The sequence below is a fragment of the Psammomys obesus genome, unplaced genomic scaffold, assembly GCF_907164565.1.
Source record: "Psammomys obesus unplaced genomic scaffold, mPsaObe1.curated_primary_1811, whole genome shotgun sequence".
Taxonomy (NCBI): domain Eukaryota; kingdom Metazoa; phylum Chordata; class Mammalia; order Rodentia; family Muridae; genus Psammomys; species Psammomys obesus.
This window is the reverse complement of record NW_026586589.1, coordinates 6,516,949-6,521,673: the sequence shown is the minus strand read 5'-3', so window position 1 is coordinate 6,521,673 and position 4,725 is coordinate 6,516,949. Positions and strand designations below refer to the sequence as shown.

Below are 4,725 nucleotides of genomic sequence, written 5' to 3'. Positions count from 1 at the left end.
CATGGATCCTTCACAATCCACACCTGCATCCTCCCGCTGTGTCTTAGCTGCTGTGTGACCCTCGGCAAACTGATAACCCTTTTTGTACCCCAGCTTCCTCACCTACAGAGAGAAGGCGGTCACACAGGGATGGGGTGGAGCGTCCTGGGCTCTCGAGTGGAACGCACGACTTAGCACGGTGCCTGCTCCTGGGAGTCACCCCTCCTCTGAAAGCCCCCAATTTAGACGGCTTCTAGGGTTTGTCCTCTGGGTGGTGGGAGAGGAGGGAGGGCTGGGAGTTCTGTGTGACTTTGAATAGTCCCTCTCCTGATCTGGGGAGTGGGGGCTGGGTGGAGCTCTGCGGGCCACAGCACCGTCCGTGGTTCTTCCTTCGTGTGCCCAACCCCTTGGTTGCAGCCAGCTGGTATGCAATCTCTTCTCCTCCTTCCCAGGGACCCTCCAGGGATGGGTGACTCAAAGACTCCCTTTGCCAGAGACCCCATCCCTGCTGTGGGGACCTGGCTCCTCTCCCTGCCCTGCCCTGGGTGGGGCTGCCTCTGCAGCAAGCTTGCTTGGCTGCTGGAGCACACTCTGCCCACTCACCCTGGGACAGTCACCTGGTGTCCATAGTAACACTGATCCCTGGCGGAGAACGTGGCTCACTACAGCCTCGTGGAGAGGTCACTGATGAACATCCTTCCGCAGGACAGAATACGGAGGCCGAGAGCGCTGAGTGACCTGTGGAGCCATGACAGGCTGAGCCAGGATCTGAACGAAAGCAGGTAAGCTGGGTATATGTCCATTTCTGACTTGGAATCTCACATAGTCTAGGCTGACTGTGAACTAACTATGTAGCCTGGTAACTAGGCTAACCTCCTCTGAACGGGTAGGCCAGCTCACTACAAAGCACAAGCTCGCCTCCAATTGACCGTCTAACCCAGGCTGACTTCCGACTTATTGTTGCCGAAACTGGCCTTCAGCTCACTATGTAGCCCAGGCTGGTCTTGAACTTGTGATATAACTCTGCAGTTTTAATTTGGATAGTGTTAACAGAGTGTCTTTTGGCGTGCATGCTACCCTCCCTGGTTCCCCTTTCTCCTACCAGACTGGAAATGTTCCTGGACTTGAGGCTAAATTATAGAAGTATTAATTTGCCAATCTGTTGGGTGAACACTGATTTTTCAGGATAGCTTAAAAAAAAAAGTCACAGTAATGAGATAAATTCCCATGAGATTAATCCATTTGAAGCGGTCCATCTCATGGTCTGGACAGAGCTGCTTGGCTCTGTTGACTGAGGGTCATGTTTTCAAGACCTACATTAAAAAATAAGAGATTTATTTACTTGTTTGTTTTATGCACATGGCTGTGCCAAGGCTTCTTGTCAAATAATATTTCATTGTGTGGCTATTCCCTGTGTTTGTCTGTGTGGGGGTGTGGGGCCCTGTGAGCATGCGTGGAGGCTGGAATTTGACATCTTGCTCAATAACTTGCCCATCTTACTCTCTGTGAAAGTGTCTCTCACTGAACCTGCACCTCACCGTCCCAGTTAGACTAGGACAGAAAGTCCCCAGGATCTGCCTGTCATCGCCTCCAGCGCTGGGGTGACCGGCACGTGCCGCCATGCCCAGCTTTATATAGTCCTGGACATCTGAACCAGGGGCCTCCTGCTTGCGTAGTAGGCCCTTTACGCATGGAGCCATCTCCCCAGCCTCCATACATAGCTATTATTAACAGATTAAAATGTTTTTGAGGGCTGGTGAAATGGCTCTGTAGGTAAAGATGCTTGCTATCAGGGCTGACAACCTGAGTGTGGCCCTGGAGCCCACATGGTAGAGAGAATGAACTTTTCCAAGTTGTCATTTGTCCTCCTTATGCAAACAGTAGCAGGAGTGACCTCCAAACACACACACACACACACACACACACACACACACACACACACACGCACCCACACACACTCACATACACACTAAATGTAGGCACTGGAGAGATGGCTCAGCCCTTATGAGCATTTGCTGCTCTTCTAGAGGACCTGGGTTCAATTCCCAGCATTCACACGATGGCTAACAACCATCTCTAACTCTAATTTCAGGAGATACAACACCCTCTTCTGCCCTCCTTGGGCACAGGGCATGCACATGATACATAGACATACATGCAAGACAGAATGCTCACATCAAATAAATAAATCTCAAAAAATGAAATGTAATGAAACAGTTTTTAAATTGACATCAAAATTGTATGTATTTATAGATAACGTGATTAATTGATTGGTTGATTTTGATTGATTTTCTGTGCTGAGATGGCCTCACTCCTGCTAGGCCATTGCTCTACCCTAAATCACAGCCTTAGCCCTTGTGTGTTTTATAAAGGTCAAACTGGAGTGAGCCTGTCTTCTCACACACTCTGTTTCTCTGTGCTCTTTCAGCTTTTTGAAATGTGCAGTGTATTGATACCTATTGGCGTCCAGCTGTTCAGTGACAGGCACATGGGGACCTCTCCGTCCTATTTAGCTAGAACACCCTGCACAGGGATCAGTCTTTCCTTATCCCCTTTTCTCTCTCCTCCTTGGCCTCTGGTAAACTATCCTAGCTTCTGGGATACCAACATTAAAAAGTAAGAGATTTTTGTTTTATGCCTATGGGTGTTTTTTTGTCCGCATGTTTATCTGCATACCAGAAGAAGGCAGTGGATCCCATAGAACTACAGTTATAGACTGTTGTGAGCCACTGTGTGGGTGCTGGGAATTAAACTGAGAACTTCTGGTAGAGCAGCCAGTGTTCTTAACTGCTGAGCCATTTCTCCAGCCCATGATGTCAACGTTTATTTTATTTTAAATATGTGTATATGTGTGTATGTACCTGTGAGTGCAGGTATCTGAGGTGACCAGAAGAGGGCGTCATTCACCTGGAGCTGGAGTGACAGGTTGTGAGCCACCACCCTACGGATGCTGGGAACTTGAATTCAGGTCCTCTGCAAGAGCAGCAAATACTCCCAACTGCTGAGCTGTCTCTTCAGCTCCTGATAGCAACCTTTTGAGACTCCACATGTGAGTGAGATCAGGTGGGACCCGTAATTTGATGCCTGGCATGCTTCACTTCTCACGTCATCCATGTTGGTTCAAATTACAGAGCTTCCTCCTTTCTTTATTCATTGGTTGGTAGACGTTTGAGCTGTTTCTTGGTTATTATGAATACCGCTGTGCTGACTGTGGAAGTTAGCATGTCCCTTTGATGTACTCATTTTATTTTATTTTGAGATGGGGGTGATGTGTGCTGTATTATTAGATCTTGAGAGAAAAACGACAGGGCGGGCAAGCTGAAGACCTCGGGTGCCAGGAGGAGGGAGATGGATAGGAGTAAGGGAAAATCATGGTTCCTGAATAGGAGGACAGGAATTCAGGTGGACTCTGTGATGGACATCTGCTGAGCAGCTGCATGGGGTGAGGGGTGATGGGAGGATGCCCAATAGTGCCTGAGTGCCAGGCCAAGGGGGATGGAAGAGGAGAGAGATAAGCTTAGACTTAGAGTGGAGGTCGGGTGGTGGGTGGGCACAGCCGTGAGCTCTAAGCCTGGTGTTCTTCCCTGGCTGAACCCAGCAGGTGTACGTTCTGCTCACACGTTCATTGGTTGGTGGGCCTCAGTGAACACTGCCCCGTGGGCTGTGGCGTGTGGCTCTTTGTGTGGCTGTAGCTTCACTTCTGCTAATGTAGCGGGGGTGGACCTCCTGAATGGCATGCTAAGTCTCTGCTGGACTTTTTAAAGGGAGGCCAGACTGTTTTTCCAAGTGGCTGCATGGCTTGATGCCTCACGGCAGTACGGGACGGTCCAAGTGCCCCATGGTCTCGACTGCCTCGTGCTGGCTGCCTTTCTGATGCAGATGCTCCGTGGGTGGGACGCAGCGTCTCCGGTGACTGACTTGCCTCTTCTCGTGGGTCCTGGTGATGAGCTTCTGTCCATGTCGGCTACATTTTTTTCTTGGGGAAAAAATGCCTGTTTGTGTTCTTTGCCCATCTTGAAATTGGATTGTGTTTCTTGTCCATTTGTAATGTTGCACTATATATATTATATTTAGGTTTTTTGAGACAGGGTTTCTCCGTGTAGCCCTGGCTGCCTGGGCTCACTTAGTAGACCAGGCTGGCCTCAAATTCACAGAGATCCCCCTGCCTCTGCCTCTCTGAGTGCTGGGATTATAGGCATGTGCCACCATATCCAGCAGGATTTTTTTTTTTAACTTTCGCTTGTGTGTGTGTGTGTGTGTGTGTGTGTGTGTGCGCGCGCGCGCATGTATGTGCATGTATGTGCATGTATGTGCATGAGTACCGGTTCCCCAGGTGAGAAGAGGTTGGCAGTGCCCTTGGGACTAGAGGCACCGGTTGGGAGCTGCCTGATACGGGAACTGAACCTTGGCCCTCAGCAGGGATAGCCATCTCTCCAGCCTTAGAAGGTTTTTTTTAACCCTTATTTTTGTATGTGTGTATGTGTCCCCAAATGTCATGGCACAGAGGACAGCTTTGGGGAGTTTTGCCTTCTGCCATGCGCATCCTGGCACTTGATCTTTAGACTTGACAGATCTGAGCCATCTTGGTGGTCCAGGCTTCCTTCCTTCCTTCCTTCCTTCCTTCCTTCCTTCCTTCCTTCCTTCCTTCCTTCCTTCCTTCCTTTCTTCCTTCCTTCCTTCCTTTCCTTCCCTTCTTTCTTTCTTTCTTTCTTTCTTTCTTTCTTTCTTTCTTTCTTTCTTTCTTTC

The 4,725-nt window shown here is 49.3% G+C and overlaps 1 protein-coding gene across 1 annotated transcript in view; it reads left to right on the top strand.

Annotated features, from left to right (window-relative positions):
• Window positions 1–684: 684 nt before the first annotated feature.
• Src (SRC proto-oncogene, non-receptor tyrosine kinase) overlaps window positions 685–4,725 on the top strand; it is a 32,340-nt gene continuing 28,299 nt past the window's right edge. Inside the window, exon 1 of the mRNA XM_055602237.1 lies at window positions 685–761. The gene's annotated coding sequence lies outside the window, so the exon portion shown is untranslated. The remainder of the gene's footprint in view (window positions 762–4,725) is intronic.